This window comes from Triticum urartu, chromosome 3A, assembly GCF_056163025.1.
Source record: "Triticum urartu cultivar PI428250 chromosome 3A, HENAU_Tu73, whole genome shotgun sequence".
NCBI lineage: Eukaryota > Viridiplantae > Streptophyta > Magnoliopsida > Poales > Poaceae > Triticum > Triticum urartu.
In genome coordinates this window covers 743,501,367-743,524,111 of record NC_141875.1, presented here as the reverse complement: position 1 = coordinate 743,524,111, position 22,745 = coordinate 743,501,367, and the positions used below count along the sequence as shown (strand labels likewise).

The window sequence follows — 22,745 nt, the reverse complement described above, 5'->3', positions numbered from 1 at the left end:
ACCTCTCATGAACCTACCTCGCCAGGATCCTCGGCGACCACGCCTCGACGACGACGGGTTAGATCGAGGGATCAACTTTGTTTTATAGTGGCGGTTTTTTTTTTTTTAGAAAAATAGCTGTGCTTTCCTTTTTAGGAGAATACGGGTGGTTTTCCTAGTTGTATAGGAAACCGACGCTATGACTTTCAACTCAGCACGTTACATGGTGTGATGGTAAGCCATGTATTCTATATTCTGTATAGGTCTCGCGTTCGACTCCCCAAGTTTCTACTCGTGTTTTCTCGGCCCATAAGCGAAGCTAGCGTTCGCGTGACCCAGTGCTAGCAGCCGTTCGACGGGAACTTGCGGCCCATAATTCGCGTGTAGCCGTTCGGTGAACTTGCGGCCTATAATTCGCGTGGTCCAGTGCTAGCGATGGACAAAATTTAGTACCACCTCGAATATGTTTTAGATTTAAACTGAAAGCGTAAAATCACGGGAAGAAGCGTATTGTGACGGTGAACCCACAGAGTCAATCCGTCCGTGCTTTATTATTAATTAGGGAAAGATTACTATGATAAGGAGACAACCTAATGATGGAGGAAAGGTTTCATCCAGATCTAGGTAGATGCATTGTAATATATAACATAAGATTGATGGGATGACTTAGAAGATGGATATGTTACCGATTGACAATAAATTCACGAAATTAGTGTCCGTGCATGCACTGGATGGTTTTGTGTTTGAAACGGAAAAAAATTCTGTGCGTACGGGTTGTAAACTCCTCTCCCTGCGTACCCTGTGTGAGATGACGCCACGTGGTCCACCTCGCCATTTGACGATCCCCTGTGATCCACTCCCGTGCGCTGGCTTCCTCGGCTCGATCGCTCTCGGCTCCAGGAAACAAAGTCCGTGGCCTCACAAATTTCGGCTCGGCTGGTGGACTGGGCGCACTATCCCTACCCCATCTGCACGAGAGCCAGCTTCAGGCGGCGCCGCATCCCTTGGCGCAGTCGCCACCGCCGCCGCACTCGTCTACATCGTTCGTCACCGGCTGATCCTCGGCAGCCAGACGACGTAGGTGCATCTCCAATTCCCTTTTTCTTCTGCTCGCCGCTGCTCCCCTTCTCTCATGTTGATTGCTTTTTGTTTCTAATGTCAATCTGTTTCCTTCTAGTGTAAGTGGTCAGCATTACCATTTCATTAATCACTTTTCAGTACCTTAGCTGCCAGGAATCGTTGGTGTGAGCAGAACAACCTTGATGATGTGTAGCAACGCAAGATTAATATTGCCTCACTGTCTAATGGATAGTACATGTATATAATTCACTGTCTAAACTGAACAAACTTGCTAATTCATTCTTTGCAGAAGAATTGGGAACCACTTCAGAATTGTGATTCTCTAATTAACGGCACATGAGCTATGGTGATGAGGTGGAAAAATCAGGAACAAGCTGAAGCTTTAGCTATAAGACATGCTTTGAACTTTGCAGCAGAAGCATGTTTTCACAAAATGGAAATAGCATCAGATTGCTTGTCGTCGGTCAACAAGATGAAGAACGCAGAGCAAGAAAGATCCCATACTAGCTAGCATCATAACTGATGATATCAATGTAAAACAGTGAAATTTTTTGTGTAGCTTTCGTCATGTAAATATGCCTTGTAGAGAAGCAACTAATGTTTTGGCAAAATCAACCAAACATGATGCAGCCTCCTGCTGGTATAATGAGTACCCTGAGATTGTGAGGGCAAATTTTGTAAATAATACAATTTCAATGAATGAAAGCTAATGAAATGTCCATCTGACTTCTTGCGAAAGATCTGCATGTGTGTTATCTGGATGTCTTCATAAATATGTAGTTACAAAATTCTGAATTTTTTTTTCTCTAGTTTCTCTACTTTGCTATTCAACTATAGCAAAGATGCTATCTTTTTTTGTCTAGGCCTAAACTTCATATGAAGTCAGGCTAATTTTTTCACTATGAAATCTGAGAACCTCTTCGCACAGGCAATATGAAAAATACTTGTATTGCAAATAAATAAGCACTCCCAAAAATTTGAAACTTTTACAAGAGTTTTGCCTCTGTATAGCTGCAACTTTATAGTTGATGATTGATGCAGGGAAAAACATATAGCTCATGAAAACCTCAGCAAGAGGAAGCCTACTCAATCTGTTTGCACGCAGAAAACTATATTTAATAGCACTAAAGTCCTGGTAGAAATCCAAAAATAATGAAATTTGGCAGCATCAATTAGTTTTATCGTAAAACATTGTGAAGACAAAATCTGCTATGCTATAGTGCATTAGTTACAATTGATGGATACGCCAAATTGCATCCAGAAGATCGTACTCCTGGTCACGCCAAATACTATTCATTGAAATGTAATTTTCTAACAGATGAGGACAACGTGGCATCCTAATAAACTCCAGATAAGCTCCACGACCGGCGACCGCGTCGTCCTGCTGCTCTCCTTCGGTCATGGCGGTTGTACAATCCTCTTGTTCCCCTCCTTGTATGACTTGCGGCAGCGACAAGTTCAAGGTCGAGGAGCAACTATTCTCATCAACGAGGTTTATGTGATGCAAGCCGGAAGAAGCTAGAAGCAGCATGGTCATCCTTGGAGGCGACGGTGTCAGATTCCGCCATGGCAACTCCCACCCTTCTCCACGGCAGTGTCACTTCAGAATGCGGCAGCCCAACCCGCGGCGGCCACGGTTGCCGTTCCGACCCGATCCGATCATATGCGAAGGAGAGGACGTGTTCAGGCGGGCAGCAGAGATGGCTCCCATTTCGTCCGTTGCAGTGAGCGCCGAGCCGGCGAACTGGCGCTAGTACCATCGCGTAGATGACAGTGCTCCGGTCGCTCGGCCATGAGGAATTCACGATCAAATCGCCGCTGCACCAAAGTAGCAGAAGCTAGCAATCCTCATGTGTATCTCTTTGGAATCAATCGCTGCGTAACTGACGGGAGTCGGGATCATACGTACATGACTAATTTCGGAGCCGAACGCAGGGACTGCTGAGCCGAGAGAACGATACAACCGAGCATCTGAAGAGGGGATCGTCAGATGGCGAGGTGGACCACGTGGCATCATCTCACACAGGGTACGCAGGGAGAGGAGTTTACAACCCGTACGCACAGAATTTTTTTTCCTTTCAAAGCGGAGCATGCATCCAGAGTTCATTAAGAGCTTATCTCTCCGGGCCCTACAGTTAATTCTTTACAACCCTCCAAGTAATAGCTCATGAAGCATCATTTGCCAAGTGTCAATTACATTTATGCTAAAAAGTGTTAATTACATTTATGCTAAAAAGTGTTAATTACATTTTCCTAAAAATGTGTTAACGATATTAGTACCTACTAGCAGGGTGACCCGCTCATTTGCGCGGCTAGATGTAACACATATTGCTATATTTAATATTATATAGTCCTCGTGATTTTGGTCTGGAAGTAAACTATCATCAATTGGCTGGCAAATAAAATGGACATTTTCTAGAAACATGGTGAAACTTACTAAGGTCATGTTAATGCAGGAAATAAGTGAATAAAGTAGGAGATTATACATCATGTTTGTTTTCATCTAAAAGTACTATAGCATGTTGCATTCCATTGGAAATTCCCACAGGTCTAATATGACTATACCTTTGTTTTGAACAACACCAAGAAATTATATGATAGGACTTCTCTCCTCTAACCCTACTTTTCAATGTTCAAGAAGGGATCATTAAAAAACCTCTAGATAAAATTGGTGTTTTGGATCGATGTGGAATCCATTGGTTTTCGTATGTTTTGCCCACTTTTCCTCTTCGATTTGCCATCATCCATATGTTTCCCTATCTTCAGATCAATCATTTTTTAAGAAATTGCTTATAATTATTGTTAAATCATTGATTAATCAAATGACCTCTTAGCCCAGGTTGTATTACAGCTGTCTATTTGATTAATATTGTATTATCGTCATATCCTTATCTTAATTACTATGATTGTCTTTGTCAGAGTATCACTCGATCTGATGCAATTCGAGCTTTCTGTTATTGAAATTTTTTGAGACATTATTTTTCACTCCCATAAAGATCATAGATTGTAGCTATTTTTCATTGCCTTTTTATTGCTGAAAACATTTTTGCTACAACATTCTCTATTGGTCAGTCACAACCTAGCTTGTCCTTTCACCTCATATGCATGTTGTCGCATATAACACGCTCTTTTATGGGTGTGAAATTATTAGTGAGGAAGTTTCCAGGCTCACATTAGTTAGATAGTGGGTGTACAATTTCTTCATTTTGGATCAAATCCTCGATCATAAATAAAAATGTTGTTCATTATTTTTCATAATGCCATGATATTTTTATCTCTTTCTTTCAACATATATATTCATACTTGTATATTCATCAGAATTCTTCTGCAATATTTCCTTGCAATTAAACATGATGTAGCCTATTTGACACAACGGTGCCCTTCTCTGGTTTTGCACGACTTATACGTTTTTAACCCAATGACCGATTACATATTGGCAAGCCAGTATAGAAAACCAGTGATCCACGGAAGCATATTTGGCATCAGCGGTACTGACGAGAGAAAAGAGAAATAACCCACCCACCCACCCAAGACGCCACGAGAACGTATCACAAGCTTGTGTGTTTGATCCATGGCACATCATCAAAACAATTGGATATATTGTTGTGGATGCACCGCAGTCTGATTTGAGGGGTATCTACAGGCATGTATTAAGCATTCTGCTTGGTGCATGTGTTTGGGTCTACTATATCCCATTCTAATATATATTCGAACTTTGTCAAGTCCGTATTATGATGGATAAAATGAAGCTTCGTTTTATTGAAGAGAATTGCATGTCCGCTCGTTACCATGTTAAGATATCCCTAGTATGGAGCGTGTGTGTCCATTGAGAAAAGAAGTCAACACTAGTACATTGCTGACTCAGAATCCTGTAGCCAGCTAAGGTGTGTAGTACATTTGAGAAGATGTCTGTATTTCATTAAATGCCAGCAGCCAGAGAAGGACAATACAGATTATCCATTAATTATTGATAATAAAGAAACGACATAAAATTTAATAAAAGATTGCATCCAGATGTAGCTAGATGACAACAGATCGACGAACGATTGTCCATTGTTTAATGCTTTCACTTGAACGGATCGATAGAGCTCATCTTCTCAGTACAGGAACGGGAAGCCGACGTTCGTCTACGGCCCAGCAGGGATCTCTGGTGACGGAGGCATCCCCATCTCGTCGTCGAACCCTGGCGGCTGAGGAATCACCATCATCATCTCCTCCATATCCATCCCCGCGGTGAACACCAGCGGTGGAGGCATCTCCTGCATATCCATCCCGGAGGTGACCGCCTGTGCCGGAGGCAACTCCATCAACATCTGCTGCTACATATTAATATCGGAGGCGAACACCTCAGGCGGAGGCAGCGTCGCCATCAGCATCTGATGCCCCTGCTGCTACCGAGCTCCAAAGTACTACCACTGAAGAGCTGCAGCGGCAGCGGCGGGGCCACCTCCTCCATGCTGCTCATGTTGACGGGCAAGAGAACCAGGTTGGTGCGTTCGGAGACGACGTCCTTCACCTGCATCGGCGTGGCAAAGAAGGCCACCAAGTGCTCATCCCCCATGTCGCGCACGTTCGGGTCAACCTAAGCCGCTATTGGCTCCCCCGCGTCATGCTCCTTCGCTGTGACCTCCTCGCGCTCGGTCCGCTTCTTCACTTCGACCAGGTCCGTGCACAGCTCATCGAACTCCTGGTGCAGCTTCTCCATCTACTGATCTTCGCTGGCAGCACCCTCCTCAATCGCGCCAGCCCCCGCACCCTCCCCCACGAGGAAGCGTTCCACGACGGTGTCGACGGAGGGGTGGCTGAAGGAGAAGGCATTGCCGCCGGGCGAGAAGTTGAGAGCGGCCACCTGGGTGCCGGTCAGGACCGCCAGATAAATTTGGTTAAGTATGTACGATCAGATTAGCACATCTCTTAATTAAGTAAATGAGACGAAAACTCTAGTAAGTCTGAAACTCAGTGGCGCCGTATATATATATTTTTCGGGGAACATAGAGAAATTTATTCGACCAAATGCTCTCTGGACCATCATGCAAGAGACTACTGACCCTGAATCTGGATGGTTCGGCCAGCCAACTCTCAGTTAAAATAGATACATGTGCAGAGATTCTTGGCACAAAGATGAGACGGAGTGCCGAAGCACAGACTACATATTGAATAAAATGTAGTAATGTCAGGACCTAGCTGACCTATTTCTGCAATGATTGGAGCCACAACTGAACAATTATTGTGACAAGTATTCCAAAGATTAAGAACTGCCAGGCAATCAGTCTAGAGCAAGACTTTAGGGAAGCCTCTGATGTTAGCAAAATTAATGCCCTCCCCAACGACTTTGTTTTAATATAAGTTGAACAGTAACTCCAAAGAGCAGTTTGCTCCTGGCTCCCATAAACCTAGTTAAATATCAAACAACAAATCCATCTCCTTCAATGGAATTGTTAAAGCTTACAGCTATATCCATGTTCAACATAATGATATCGTCTAGTCGAGACCGCCATCCATGGCCTAACCAAATATACCGTTTCTTGCAAGGGATGTCCAGAAGTAAAAGTGCTTCTTTTGGGAGTTTGATTGAGTTTACCCGATCAAGCTACTCTTTCTCAAGCAGGTGTCTAACTATTCTATTAGTTCCAAATAGACTACACGATGGTAATAATTTTTTATTGCTGGTTATTCGTGTACAATTAATCTGACAGGATATCAAGGGCCAATGTATTTGGATGGAGCCATGGTAGTCGAACATGAAACCATAACCCAGCTCATGTGTTTTAATGTCATACTAAATAATGATTCTCAGTGCAGTACCCAGCTCAGCCAAGGAATTTCCTCTCCGGCCGCTTCTATATAAACCTCGGTGACCCTGAGAGATCTTCCTCCACCTCCTCTTTCCTCTTCCTTCATCCCCGACACTGAGCGAGCGAGCAATGTTGGCCAGGAGGATGGGCGGCAAAGACTGGAAGAAGACCGCCCTCCGCTCGATCCTCAAGAAGGACGCCCGGCATGTGTGTTTTTCCAAGCACAAGCGGGGGCTGTTCAGCAAGGCCACCACGAGCATGCTGACCATGCTTTTGTTGAGTCAACCTTGGTCAGCAGCATTTACACAGATGCATGCATAGTTGCATGTCGGCAGCAGCAGCAGCTGTTACTTAGCAAGATAATAGCTAGCTTACTAGTGTAGGTAGTATGCTGTGACATATGTGCTCATGTCACAGCTACAAAAATATCCCAGTACTAGGTCGGTTCACTTAGCTATAAAAGGAGCTTCACCCCAGCCGGTTGTAAGCATTCCATTCCGATCAAATATAAGGAAACAAGCCACTTTAGTTTCCTCCTCTACTCGTGAGTGTACCAGCTTCACTACTAGTGTGTGTGTGTGTGTGTGAGCAGCGCCGTGTGCTCTGCTAGTTTACTCTAGCTATAGTTTAGACTTGGTTGATCTTCAGACAACTAGCTACTCGCTAGTTCGGGCCAACAATTGGTATCAGAGCCTTTGGTTAGGCCGAAGCATATGCCGAAAGAAGGCGTCGCCGGAGATGGCTCCATGACCGTCGGGGAGAGCTCGGCTGAGGAGGCGCGTGCGGCGGACGCGCTTGCACTGCGAGGCAGGCTAGGAGGGAAGTTGGGTGCACCACGCTCCATGCGAGACGTGGGCATGTCCAGCACCTCCTTCCCTCTCCTCACGCGGACCAACTACCCCAGTTGGTCGGTCATGATGAAAGTCATCATGAAGGCACGGCATATGTGGAAAGCCGTGGATATCGGCGATGTCGAGTACGAGGAGGACCGGTTGGCGATGGAGGCAATCTTGCGCTCCGTCCCACTGGAGATGGTGCTCACCGTTGGCGCCAAGGAGACGGCCAAGGAAGCATGGGACACCATCAAGACTCTACGCATCGGCGTGGAGCGCGTACGGGAGTCGAAGGCCTAGACCTTGCGCCTCCAGTACGAGGAGATCCGGTTCAAAGCCGGTGAACAAGTCGACGACTTCGCCTTGCGGCCGCAAGGTCTCGTCAACAAGCTCGCAACACTCGGAGATCACATCGACAACAAGATGGTGATTCTCATGTTCCTCCGTGTCGTCCCCAGGCAGTATAAGCAACTGGCCTGGTCCATTTAGAGCTTGGTGGATCTCTCCACCATGACGATCAAGGAGCTGGTAGGGCGGCTCAAGGTCGTCGAGGAGCGTGGCGATGAAGCTGACGACCGTGCTGGCGGTGAACTACTGCTCACCAGGGAGCAGTGGGAGGCGCAGCTTCAAAAGCGGCCGCGACGGCTCTTCCGGCAGTGGGGGAGGCGCCCTCATGGGAAGCAGAGGTCGCGACAGAGGCGGAGGCCCGCCCAGAGTGGCGGCGGCAACCGCGGTCGCAGGCCAAACCAGGCAGGGCAAGGCACTAGAAACGGTGGCAAGTGTCGCTACTGTAACATGCCGGGTCACTGGATCCGGGATTGCCACAGGAGGAAAGCCGACGAGGCAGCCGCGGCAACGGCAAACCTCGTCCAGGCTGACGTGGACGGCGGGCCGGCAATGATGCTGTCAAGAGTCGAGCCCGTGCAGGAGAGCTCAGTGTCTCTCGCAACCACGGCCCCGACATCCACCCATTCCGTGCGAGAGGCACGGATCCCGTCCATGGGAACCATCACTCCAGTGAAAGGCCACACCTCGACAACGACATTCTCAAGGCCTGTCGACTGGGAGGCGATGAAGACCCGGGTGTGGGGGAGCCACACCCCGGCGACGGTGTCCCCGACAACCTCGGGACCCGACGATGTCGCGCAAGTTGGCGTGGCAACGACGCATATGGCAGACCATGCTCCGACCATGATGCTGGCGACCATGGACTCTCTGCAGGAGCGCACGGAGACTCGGGTCATCCACACCCCAACGACGAGATGTTCGGGGTCTACTGCTTTGGCGGGAGATGGCTCCCCGACAACGGCATGTGCGTGCGGCATGATATCAAGGGCCAATGTATTTGGATGGAGCCATGGTAGTCGAACACAAAACCATAACCCAGCTCATGAGTTTTAATGTCATACTAAATGATGATTCTCCATGCAGTACCCAGCTCAGCCCAGGAATTTCCTCTCCGGCCGCTTCTATATAAACCTCGGTGACCCTGAGAGATCTTTCTCCACCTCCTCTTTCCTCTTCCTTCATCCCCGACCCTGAGCGACCGAGCAATGGCGGCCAAGAGGATGGGTGGCAACAACTGGAAGAAGACCGTCCTCCGCTCGATCCTCAAGAAGGACGCCCGGCATGTGTGTTTTTCCAAGCACAAGCGGGGGCTGTTCAGCAAGGCCACCACGAGCACGCTGACCATGCTTTCCGATGCCCAAGTGGGCGCCGTCATCTTCTCGCCTCGCTGCAAGGCTTTCTCCTTCGGCCATTCATCCTTTGACGCTGTCGTCAACCACGTCATGGCGGGTGACGGTGCAGGGCTTCAGGGCTCCGCCGCGGACAACGTGTTGCAGACGCTGCACCGGCAGCATGGCGAGATGCACACAGAGCTGGCGGAGAGGAAAAAGTAGAAGAAGCGCGCGCAAGAGGCCCTGACCAAGGAGTGCGCCACGGGGGACCAGATTGCCGCGTGGCTCGACCCTGATATGCGCGACATGGGGTATGAGGACATGGCGGCCTTCTTCACTGCACTCATGCATGTGTTGGCCGCTGTCTCCGGACGTGTCAACCAGGTTCTCGTAGAGGCCTATCACATCGATATGTTCCTTAAGCTCCTGGTGCCCCCGCCCCCGCCGCCGCCGCTCCAGCTCTTCGGTGCCACCACCTTTGAGTTTGATGCTTACGGTGATGCCTCCTCCTCCCGGTTTGGCCACCAAGGTGAAGATACAATAGGGGCTAATGGCCACGCCGCCGCCGCCGCGTGAGTTCCCCGCAGTGATGGTGATGCATATGCTCATGGAGATGGTGTCGCTGCAGGAGTTCGTCGCCGGTATGCAGGAGCATGCTAGCTTCCCCTACCAAGGAGAGAAAGACAAATCCGCACAGAATCAAAGTCTAACTTCGCACGAAATCTAATACTTTCTTGCCACAGTTATAGTATTATTCTAAATAAATCAAGCCAGGTCGATGTAAGACCCATCTCCTTGAGTTCTCCATTATCATAGTATTTATCATATTATTAATGAAAAGGTTTGCTGTAAATGGGGACCGACCCATTTTTGTCTACGTTGCAAGTCCACCCACGACACACAACTGGGTCCGGCCACTTTTTGTCCTAGTTGGAAGTCCGCGCTCGACATGCAACTCCAAGCCTGCAGCGAGATTGCAATTAGTGGTGGGAGCAGGGTTGTCGGCAAGTTTAATTTACACATTTATAAAATATTCGCGGTATTTTTTTATTTTTTTTTATAAAACTCATGACCATTTTCCAAAATTATGATTTTTTTAAGGAATAATGCGTTTTAGTTCATGTTTCAGTTTGGAAAAATAAGCGTGATATTTTTCCAAATTTGTGGACATTTTTAGTTTCACGAATATGTTTTTTAATTTTCCATGTTTCCGTTCATTTTATTTCTTTCTATTTTCCCTTCTTTCTTCCCTTTTATCATTATCTTATTTCACTTTTAATTTCAATTTTTTCTTTTTTCCTTTTTGTTGTCACTTTTTTTCATCGCTACTTAAAAATGTTCATATTGTATTTTAAAAAAAATGTACACCATGTTTGAAAATGTACATCACATATTTTGTTTGAATGTGTTTAAAGCATTCAAAAATATGTTCAACTTGTTTTAAAACGTAGTCACCATCTTATATGAAATGTTTGTTGCATTTTGAGAACATTTCATGATGTTTTACATGATTTTCATCATGTGTTTCAAAAATGGTCTCCACATTTAAAAAATGTATATTGTATAGTAATGAAAATGCTCATTTTTGCGAATCAACCTGTGGTTGGATGGTTAGAGGGACTGTGATATTCCCAGTCCACCAGGGTTCAAATCCTGGTGCTCGTATTTATTCCTGGATTTATTTCAGGATTTCCGGCGATAAACATTCAGTGAGAGGAGACGTTCCCGTCAACGACGAGGTGCCTATGGTGACTTCGTAAATTTCAAGATGATATGTCGGCTCAGTCTTTTGGAGATGCTCGTAGGGGTAAGGTGTGCGTGTGTGCGTTCATAGGATGAGTGTATGCGTGTGTCTATGAGCGCCTGTGTCTGTATTGATGTTCAAAAAAAATGGTCATTTTTTACTTTATATAATGTTCACAATGAGTTTTCTAAAACTATTCACATAATCTTAAAAAAATATTCACCTTGTTCTACAATTTATTCACCGATTTTTTTTAAAGAAAATACTTACTTTGCCACTCAAGTGCTTGTTACCATGTTAAGTCATCCCTAGTATTGAACGTGTTTGGCCATTGAGAGAAGAAGTGAACACTAGTACATTGCTGACTCAAAATCAAGTAGCCAGCGAATGTGTGTAGTACATTTGAGAAGATGTCTGTATTCCATTAAATGCCAGCAGCCAGTGACAGGACAGTACAGATTTATCAATTAATTATTCGTAATAAAGAAACGACATAAAATTTGACAAAAAATTTCATCGAGATGTAACTAGACAACAACAGATTGAGAAACTATTGTCCATTGTTGAATACTTTCACTTGAACGGATGGACACGGGTTTGAATCTCATCTTCTCAGTACGGGAACGGGAAGCCGGTGTTCGTCTCCATCCCGGCAGGGATCTCCGGCGAGGCAGCCATCACCATAAGCAACTGCTGTACCGCCATCCTCATCTCGTTGTTGAACCCTGGCGGTTGAGGAATCGCCATCTGCTTCTCCTCCATATCCTTCACCACGGCGAACGCCGGCTATGAAGGCATCTGCTGGATATCCATCCTGGCAGCTCCATCACCATCTGATGCTGCATATTCATTCCGGAGGCAAACCACTGAGGTGGAGGCTGCGTCGCCATTAGCATTTGCTGTTGCTGCTACCGAACTCAATAGAACTGCCACCGAAGAGTTGTGGCGGCAGCGGAGGGGCCACCTCGGCCATGCGGCTCACATTGACGTTCATCGCATTGTGGAGAACCTTGGCGCGTTAGGAGACGACGTCCTTCACCTTCATAGGGTGGACCCAAGCCGCTATCTGGTCCCCTGCGTCACCCTCCTTCGCCATGACCTCCTGCTTGCTCTCCGTTCGCTTCTTCACCTTGACCAACTCGGTGCGCAGCTCGTCGAACTCCTGGTGCAGCTTCTCCAGCTTCTTATCTTCGCCGGCAGCTCCCTCGTCCCTTGCGCCAGCCCCCACACACTCCCCCGCAAGGAAGCGTTCCACGACGGAGTCGATGGATGTCCAAAGGAAAAGGCGTTGCCGCCGGGCGAGAAGGCAAGGGCGGACACCTAGGCGCCGATCAGCACCGCCAAATCGATGGCCTTGCTGAAGAACCCCACGCGGCCCGTTCTTGAAGAAACTATTGCTCGGGCGCATCGTATATTTTTTGTTGAAAACAGAGTAGGGTAGCGGACCATGGCGGCAACCAGAGCAGTCGCAGCCCGGGCCGGATCTGACGGCGGGCTGGGTTCGAGGAGTTTAGTCCGGGACTGAGCAGGCAACCACTGGAGCGGAAGCTGGTCGTCCATCAGAGATCAAAGCACAAAGTTGAGAAGGCGGCGCCGCTGAAGCTCCATGGCATAGAGGCGTGCTCTAGGGCAGCGGTAGTTCGTGGGTGGACTTCCCGCGTGGGGAGGGAGGGGAGGGGGAAGGGCGGAGCGAGATTATACCGTCGGAGTGGAGCAGAGATATGGCGGAGGCGGAGGAGACGGATGATCTAGATTCCCGGGAGATGAATGGGCAGAGCATTTTCTCCTTTGGTGTATTGGTTACCATGGATGGATTTGTATTTCTTTTATTCAAAAATGGAACCAACCCTACCTTCTTAATCTAAGAAAAATCCTTAACCTAACCAAAGGGTGGGGTTAGCTTGTAACAATGGTTGAGTTAAGTTGGTGGGTGGGGGCTTGGTGCATAGTGTCTGGTGGAATACTCTAGAAGACTTCGATGATAAGTAAAGGCATCTCTAAAGGTCCCCTTGGAACAGGGCACAAGACAGTTTTTGGGGGATAAGGCCCCAAAACTGGTAGGCACACATGACACATTCCTCCCTCACAGCCCATCCCCCATGGGTGTGCTTTGGACCTCCAAAAACTGGCCCAAAAATTTCAACCCTGCGTGAGCCGCCAAGCCTCCTTGCTTGCCCTTCGGTGACCTTCCACGATTCACGCTCACCTTCATCCCGGTACCTGAACCAGCGTCGGACCTCATGGCACCTTCAAAAAAAATTCAGGAATCCCTCGTCCATTTATACATTAAGACAAAGTTGTATATAAGTAATTGTTAGCACATTGTTGAATCGATCTGGACGTGACAACAAAATTTTCATGTATACATCTGGGACCTCCTCAGGCCTGACAAGAAGGTTCCCGGGGACATATTTCTATGCTAATTCAGTAGCCATGGGGAGTTCCTTGGTGCCTAGGAGTTGCTCAACAGTGAGACCACATACGTACTACAATACATTTCGACGCATGAGACAGAGGACAGGAAAGGCCAGCTCATGTGTTTTAATGTCGTAATACACAGTCCAGCTCATTATGGGGCAGAAAATATATACAGATCTATTTTTATTGTAATAAATCATGATTGTAATGCAGTACCCGGCTTAGCCACGCAATTTCCTCTCCGGCCGGTGCTATATAAACATTGGCGACCCTAAGAGATCTTCCTCCACCCCCTCTTTCCTCTTCTTTCATCCCCGACCCCGAGCGACCAAGCAATGGCGGCCAGGAGGAAGGGTGTCAACGACTGGAAGAAGACTGTACTCCGCCCGAACCTCCAGAAGGACGCCCGGCATGCGTGCTTTTCCAAGCACAAGCGTTGGCTGTGTAGCAAGGCTGCTACTTCTTGAGCTTGCGTTGGTTTTTCCCTTGAAGAGGAAAGGGTGATGCAGCAAAGTAAAGATAAGTATTTCCTCAGTTTGAGAACCAAGGTATCAATCCAGTAGGAGACCACGCATAAATCACCGAATAATCAAACAACTTGCTCCCAACGTGATAAAGGGGTTGTCAATCCCTTAACGGTTACTTGTAAATGTGAGATCTGATGGAGATAGATAAACGGTAGAGTAAATATTTTTGGTATTTTTGGATTATAGATAGGAAAGTAAAATATTGCAAAAATAGTAAATCGGAAACTAATATTGCAAATCGGAAACTTGTATGATGGAAAGTATTAACTTATATGATGGAAAGTAGACCCGGGGGCCATATTTTTCACTAGCGGCTTCACCGATGATAGCAAATAATACGGTGGTGAACAAATTACGGCCGAGCAATTGATAGGCATCACGTCCGTGTCAAGTAGACCGAAACGATTCTGCATCTACTACTATTACTCCACACATCGACCGACTCCTGCCTGCATCTAGAGTATTAAGTTCATGAAGAAGAGAGTAACGCATTAAGTTAGATGACATGATGTAGAGGAATTAACTCAAGCAATATGACGAAAACCGCATCTTTTTAACCTCGATGGCAACAATACAATACGTGCCTTGCTGCCCGTACTGTCACTGGGAAAGGACACCGCAAGATTGAACCCAAACCTAAGCACTTCTCCCATTGCAAGAAAAGTCAATCTAGTTGGCCAAAATAAACCAATAGTTCGAAGAGAACACATTATTCCTACCAGTTTTGGGGCCCAAGCTTAGGCCCTTGCCACTCCTTATTCGATAGTCCATCAAATCCTTACCCAAAACTTGAAAACTTCACAACACAAAACTCAACAGAAAATCTCAGAAGCTCCATTAGTATAAGAAAATAAATCACCACTTTTGGTACTGTTGTGATCTCATTCTTTTTTTACATTGGTGTAATATCTACTGTATCCTAACTTTTCCATGGTCCATACCCCCCGATACTGCTCATAGAATCATCAAAATAAGCAAACAACACATAAGAAAACAGAATCTGTAAAAACAGAACAGTCTGTAGCATGTTGCATTCCATTGGAAATTCCCACAGGCCTAATATGACTATACCTTTGTTTTGAACAACACCAAGAAATTCTATCATAGGACTTCTCTCCTCTAACCCTACTTTTCAATGTTCAAGAAGGGATCATTATTAAAAAACCACTGGATAAAACTGGTGTTTTGGATCGATGGGGAATCCATTGGTTTTCATATGTTTTACCCACTTTTGCTCTTCGACTTGCCCTCATCCATATGTTTCTCTATCTCCAGATCAATCATTTTTTAAGAAATTGCTTATAATTATTGTTAACTCATTATTCAAGAGAATTGTACGTCCGCTTGTTACCATGTTAAGTCATCCCTAGTTTTGAATGTGTGTGTCCATTGAAAAAAGATGTCAACACTAGTACATTGCTGACTCAAAATCATGTAGCCAGCGAACGTGTGTAGTACATTTTAGAAGATGTCTGTATTTCATTAAATGCCAGCAGCCAGCGAAAGGACAATACAAATTTAGCCATTAATTATTGATAATAAAGAAATGACATAAAATTTGATGAAAGATTGCATCCAGATGTAACTAGATGACAACAGATCGACGAACTATCGTCCATTGTTTAATGCTTTCAATTGAACGGATCGACGGGGGTTTGGAGCTCATCTTCTCAATACGGGAACGGGAAGCCAGCATTCGTTTCCAGTCCAGCGGGGATCTCTGGTGACGGAGGCATCCCCATATCGTCATCGAACCCTGGCGGCTGAGGAATCACCATCTGCATCTCCTCCATATCCATCCCCGCGGCGAACACCTACGGTGGAGGCATCTCCTGCATATCCATCCCGGCAGTGACCGCCCGTGCCAGAGGCAGCTCCATCAACATCTGCTGCTACATACTAATCTCGGAGGCGAACACCTCAGGCGGAGGCAGCATCGCCATCAGAATCTGATGCTCCTGTTGCTACCGAGCTCCAAAGTACTGCCACCGAAGAGCTGCAGCTGCAGCGGCAGCGGCGGGGCCACCTCCTCCATGCGGCTCACGTCGACGCGCAAAAGAACCTAGTTGGCGCGCTCGGAGACGATGTCCTTCACCTGCATCAGCGCGGCAAAGAAGGCCACCAAGTCCTCGTCCCCCATGTCGCGCACAATTGGGTCAACCCGAGTCGCTATCGGCTCCCCCGCGTCACGCTCCCTCGCCGTGACCTCCTCACACTTGGTCCGCTTCTTCACCTCGAACAGGTCCGTGCGCAGCGCGTCGAACTCCTGGTGCAACTTCTCTATCTTCTTATCTTCACAGGCAGTACCCTCATCCCTCGCGCCAGCCCCCGCACCCTCCCCTACCAGGAAGCGTTCCATGACGGTGTCGACGGAGGGGGGGCAGAAGGAGAAGGCATTGCAGCCGGGCGAGAAGGTGAGAGCGGCCACCCGGGTGCCGGTCAGGACCGCCAGATCGCTCGCCTTGCTTAAGAACCCCACGCGGACCTTGGAGAAGCAGGCATGCGGGGCATCGTCCTGCTCGATCCGGCGGATGACGGTCTTCTTCTGGCCGCTGCCACCCACCCCCCCCCCCCCCCCCCCCGTTGGGCGCTGCCATTACTTGCTCGCTCTGTGGCTAAGGTGCTACAATTGTTCAGATCTTGCAATTTTTTCATGCTTAAGTTCGTGAATTTTTAGTTGTTCAGATGCATGTTTTTCATGCACAAGTTCATGATTTTTAGCTGTTCCGGTCTTGCTTTCTTTCATGCTCGGGTTCATGATTTTTAGTTGTTAATATCTTGCAATTTTTTCATGCTTAAGTTTATGCTTTTCAGTTGTTCAGATCTAGCAATTTTTAGTTGGTGCATGTTGTCATCCTTTGACCCGTGAGTTTTAATGTACACAACGAATACCAAATTGAATCTCATGGCCTATCACGACTTTTAATGTACGTAGCTCAGTGAAGCGATTCCTCACCGGCCGCTTGCTATATAAACCCACCGACACCTAGACGTAGTTACACACACTATTCCTGCCTTGCTCTGAGCGAGGGAGGAAGTAGACCGTCATCTGCCGGACCGAGCAGGAGAATGCCCGTCACGTCTGCTTCTCCAACAGCTGCCTTGGGTTCTTTATTTTTGGAAGTGCCGTAAAATCATGCCAGCAAGGCAGATCGTGTGAGCCAGATTTCATGCATGCCCCGAACACCCCAGAACAGTGGGTAGTGTAGAGAGCTTTATAGGAGAAATGTTCACAACATATAAAATGTTTTCCCACACAATTTTATAAAAATATTTGTAACATATAAAGAAAATCTTTGTGTAATTTTAATTAATGTTCAAACATTTAAAAATACTCCCACATTTTTTAAATTGTTCAAGACATTTTTGAAAAAAGATCAACAACTTTATGAGTTATGTTCACCTATATTTACAGAATGTTCAGCATGACTTAGACTGGGTGTGGATCTTATCTTCTTGTCAATACAAGAAGCCGGCGTTCGGCTCAAGCGCCTGCTACACCATGTCCACCCCGGCGGGAAATTGCGGTGGAGGCGGTGGTAGATACATAAACAAGTGTTGTATCTACATCTCCGTCCCAGTGTTGAACCCTAACGGCTGAGGAATGTCCATCTGTACCATATCCATCGCAGTGGCCAACCCCGCTGGCGGAGGCATTTTCTACATATCAACTAAATTCCAACGACTAGATGCCATTGATTAATTATTACTATGATAAGGAGACAACCTAATGATTGAGGAAAGGTTTCATCCAGATCTAGGTAGATGCATTGTAATATATAACATAAGATTGATGGGGTGACTTAGAAGATGCATATGTTACTGATAACCCACAAGTACAGGGGATCGCAACAGCTTTCGAGGGTAGAGTATTCAACCCAAATTTATTGATTCGACACAAGGGGAGCCAAAGAATATTCTCATGTATTAGCAGCTGAGTTGTCAATTCAACCACACCTGGAAACTTAGTATTTGTAGCAAAGTGTTTAGTAGCAAAGTAATATGATAGTGGTGGTAGCAGCAACAAAAGTAAAGACAGCAAAAGTAATGTTTTTGGTATTTTGTAGTGATTGTAACAGTAGCAGTGGGAAAGTAAATTAGCATAAACCATGATATGGAAAACTTGTAGGCACTGGATCAGTGATGGATAATTATGCCGGATGCGGTTCATCATGTAACAGTCATAACATAGGGTGACACGGAACTAGCTCCAATTCATCAATGTAATGTAGGCATGTATTCCGTATATAGTCATACGTGTTTATGGAAAAGAACTTGCATGACATCTTTGGTCCTACCCTCCCGTGGCAGCGGGGTCCTATTGGAAACTAAGGGATATTAAGGCCTCCTTTTAATAGAGAACCGGAACAAAGCATAAGCACATAGTGAATAAATGAACTCCTCAAACTATGGTCATCACCGGGAGTGGTCCCGATTATTGTAACTTCGGGGTTGCCGGATCATAACACATAGTAGGTGACTATAGACTTGCAAGATAGGATCAAGAACTCACATACATTCATGAAAACATAATAGGTTCAGATCAGAAATCATGGCACTCGGGCCCTAGTGACAAGCATTAAGCATAGCAAAGTCATAGCAACGTCAATCTCAGAACATAATGGATACTAGGGATCAAACCCTAACAAAACTAACTCGATTACATGATAAATCTCATCCAACCCATCACCGTCCAGCAAGCCTACGATGGAATTACTCACGCACGGCGGTGAGCATCATGAAATTGGTGATGGAGGATGGTTGATGATGACGACGGCGATGAATCCCCCTCTCCGGAGCCCCGAACGGACTCCAGATCAGCCCTCCCGAGAGGTTTTAGGGCTTGGCGGTGGCTCCGTATCGTAAAACGCGATGATTTCTTCTCTCCAATTTTTTTCTCTCCGAAAGCAAATATATAGAGTTGGAGTTGGCGTCGGAGGGTTTCCAGGGGGCCCACGAGGTACGGTGGCGCGCCCTAGGGGGGGCACCCTCGTGAGAAGGGTGTGGGCCCCCTGGTCTTCATCTTTGGCGAGGATTTTTTATTGTTTTTTCTAAGATGTTCCGTGGAGTTTCAGTTCATTCCGAGAATATTTGTTTTCTGCACATAAAACAACACCATGGCAATTCTGCTGAAAACAACGTCAGTCCAGGTTAGTTCCATTAAAATCATACAAGTTAGAGTCCAAAACAAGGGCAAAAGTGTTTGGAAAAGTAGATACGACGGAGATGTATCAACTCCCCCAAGCTTAAACCCTTGCTTGTCCTCAAGGAATTCAGTTGACAAACTGAAAGAAAGAAAGAAAAACTTTTACAAACTTTGTTTGCTCTTGTTGTTGTAACTATGTCAAGCTAGCATTTAAGTTTTCAGCATAGATCATAACTAACCACATTTGCAATAATTCTCAGTTCTCATAATTACTCGTATCAATAGCATAATCAACTAGCAAGCCATAATAATAAATCTCGGATGACAACACTTTCTCAAAACAATCATAATATGATATAACAAGATGGTATCTCGCTAGCCCTTTCTGAGACCGCAAAAAATAAATGCAGAGCACCTTTAAAGATCAAGGACTGACTAGACATTGTAATTCATGGTAAAAGAGATCCAATCATAGTCATACCCAATATAAATTAACAGTGATGAATGCAAATGACGGCTGTGCTCTTCAGCTAGTGCTTTTTAATAAGAGGGTGATGACTCAACATAAAAGTAAATGGATAGGCCCTTCGCAGAGGGAAGCAGTGATTTGTAGAGGTGCCAGAGCTCGGTTTTGCAATAGAGATAAATTGTATTTTGAGCGGTATACTTTCATTGTCAACGTAGCAACTAAGAGATGGCGATATCTTCCATGCTAAACACATTATAGGCGGTTCCCAAACAGAATGGTAAAGTTTATACTCCACCTCCACCAACAAGCATCAATCCATGGCTTGCTCGAAACAACAAGTGCCTCCAACATACATCAGGTCTCAGGGGGAGTTTTGTTTGCAATTAATTTTGATTTAGTTTGCATAAAGCATGGGACTGGGCATCCCGGTGACCAGCCATTTTCTTGTGAGTGAGGAGCGGAGTCCACTCATCTTGAGAATAACCCGCCTAACACGGAAGATAAGGACACCGTTTGTTGATACATGAGTTATTCGAGCATACAAAACAGAATGTTTATTTGAAGGTTTAGAGTTTGGCACATACAAATTTACTTGGAACGGCAGGTAGATACCGCATATAGGAAGGTATAGTGGACTCATCTGGAATAACTTTGGGGTTTAAGGGATTGGATGCACAAGCAGTATTCCCGCTTAGTATAGGTGAAGGCTAGCAAAAGACTGGGAAGCAACCAACTAGAGAGCGACAACAGCCATGTACATGCATTAAAATTAATAAACATTGGATGCAAGCATGAGTAGGATATAATCCACCATGAACATAAATATCGTGAAGGCTATGTTGATTTGTTTCAACTACATGCGTGAACATGTGCCAAGTCAAGTCACTTAAATCATTCAAAAGAGGATACCACCCCATCATACCACATCATAATCATCTCAATAACATGTTGGCATACAAGGTAAATTATTATAACTCATAGCTAATCAAGCATGGCACAAGCAACTATGATCTCTAATTGTCATTGCAAACATGTTTATTCATAATAAGCTGAATCAAGAACGAGGGGCTCATCATATTTACAAAAACAAAAGAGGTCGAGTTCATACTAGCTTTTCTCATCTCAGTCAGTCCATCATATATCATCATAATTGCCTTTCACTTGCACGACCGAATGGTATGAATAATAATAAGAGTGCACATGCATTGGACTAAGTTGGAATCTGCGATCATTCAATAAACAGGAGAAGACAAGGCAATATGGGCTCTGGGTTAAATCAACAATAATGCATATAAGAGCCACTTCAACAATTCAATTATGGTCTTCTCCTACTGACCCACAAAGAAAAGAAAAGAAATAAAACTATTTACACAGGAAAGCTCCCAACAAGCAAAAGAAGAACGGGAAATATTTTTGGGGTTTCTTTTTAATTATTACTACTACAGCAGAAAAATAAACTACTACTATTTTTTTTGTTTTTTCTTAAGGTTTAGCAAACACACAAGAAGAAGGCAGGAAAAAGAAAATAAACTAGCATGGATATTACAGTGAAAAAGTATGGGCACCGACATCTAGCAATGAGTGTGTGTGAAAATAAATGTAATGTCGGTGAGAAATACGTACTCCCCCAAGCTTAGGCTTTTGGCCTAAGTTGGTCTATGGCCACGGCTGGCCTGGCGGATATCCATAATAATAGTTGTTGGGGTCGTACTGTGATGAGGAGGAATAGTTGGGATCATAGTGTGATGAAGAAGAAGACTCTGACTGCCACTGGCTGACAGTGATCTCTGGATCCCAAGAATAAACAGATTGTCGTGGAGGCTCATCTTGTGGTTCCTGTTCCGGGGCTGGTGCAGGATTCTTGTAAGCTTGGATGGCAGCCCACGTGATGAGGTAGGGTCCTAAAAAATTAAACAAAGAAGGAGCAGGCAGGATAATAGTCTCAGGATGGTGTTTGTTAAAGAACAATTGATATTTTAGCTCTCCTGCCCTATTCTTAACAATAAAATCATGTGCCACCATACTTTTATGATCTAGATAAACACGGGGCAGCACCTTTTCTTCCTTCTCAGCATGCCTAATAGGTATGTTAAAATGTGCAGCTAGGCGTGTGGCATAGACGCCTCCAAAGATGGGACCCTTAGTACGGTTCATACTTAACCGTTTAGCAATAATACCGCCCATACTAAAAGTGTTATCACTATATAAACCGTGGTGCAGAATAATTATATCAGGGATACTAAGGTTCCCACTGTTTCCGCGTCCAATTAAACAACGACTAACAAAAAATGCATAGTAGCGTAAAACAAGAAAATGTATGCTAGTGATTCGTGCATCGGAAACCTTTCTAGTTTCTCCTACAGTGATAGTATCAATAAACCCAGCCACATCATCATGATGTGGTTCTTCTGTCTTGCCCTCAAAAGGGATTAAACAAATCCGACAGAAATCATAAAGTGACATCTCCTTATGCTCATCATATAAATGAAACTCCAACATAGGTGGTGAGTTCCTAGAATGAAAATGAAAGTTTTGCACAAAAGTATTTGTGAGTAAGAGATACTGATCACATTGGTCATGGAGGAAAGCGGTGAGGCCTGTATTGTGAGCCAATTCATGAAAATCTTCATAGATACCGGCTGCTCTCAAGAAATCTTCAGAAGTCCATTCACACGCCCGAATCTCCGCGGTGCGCGGCAAATTATACTTAGGCTTCGGTGCCTTTTCCTTCGAGCTTTGGCTCGACGAGCCCCTCAAAAATCTCCTCATTATTTTTCTGAAACAATCTGAAATTTTTAGTAACTTCAAACAAAAATGAACCAACTTCAATAATATTCATAGCAACTACTCCTACAAGTGCCTAGAGCCTAAATCAAGCATTAGAACTACTTGGAACCATATAAATTTGACATGCAAGCTCAAGAACATGGTCACCTATGCAGCACAAATTTGAAAAGAATAAAGCACTAGAACAAAAACTAATTGGACCAATGGAGGAGTCACATACCAAGGAACAATCTCTCCAAGCAGTTTTGCTAGAGGTGCTTTGAGCAAAGAGATCGAAAATCACAGCAA

General features: G+C 45.4%; 4 pseudogenes; 1 reads left to right on the top strand and 3 right to left on the bottom strand.

Moving 5' to 3' along the window:
• Window positions 1-5,186: 5,186 nt before the first annotated feature.
• LOC147982566 (uncharacterized) lies at window positions 5,187-5,935 on the bottom strand (annotated as a pseudogene).
• Window positions 5,936-9,240: 3,305 nt separating this feature from the next.
• Window positions 9,241-10,093, top strand: LOC147982565 (uncharacterized; annotated as a pseudogene).
• A 1,590-nt stretch (window positions 10,094-11,683) lies between these two features.
• Window positions 11,684-12,559, bottom strand: LOC125547400 (uncharacterized; annotated as a pseudogene).
• A 3,127-nt stretch (window positions 12,560-15,686) lies between these two features.
• On the bottom strand, window positions 15,687-16,615 carry LOC125549579 (uncharacterized; annotated as a pseudogene).
• Window positions 16,616-22,745: the final 6,130 nt, after the last annotated feature.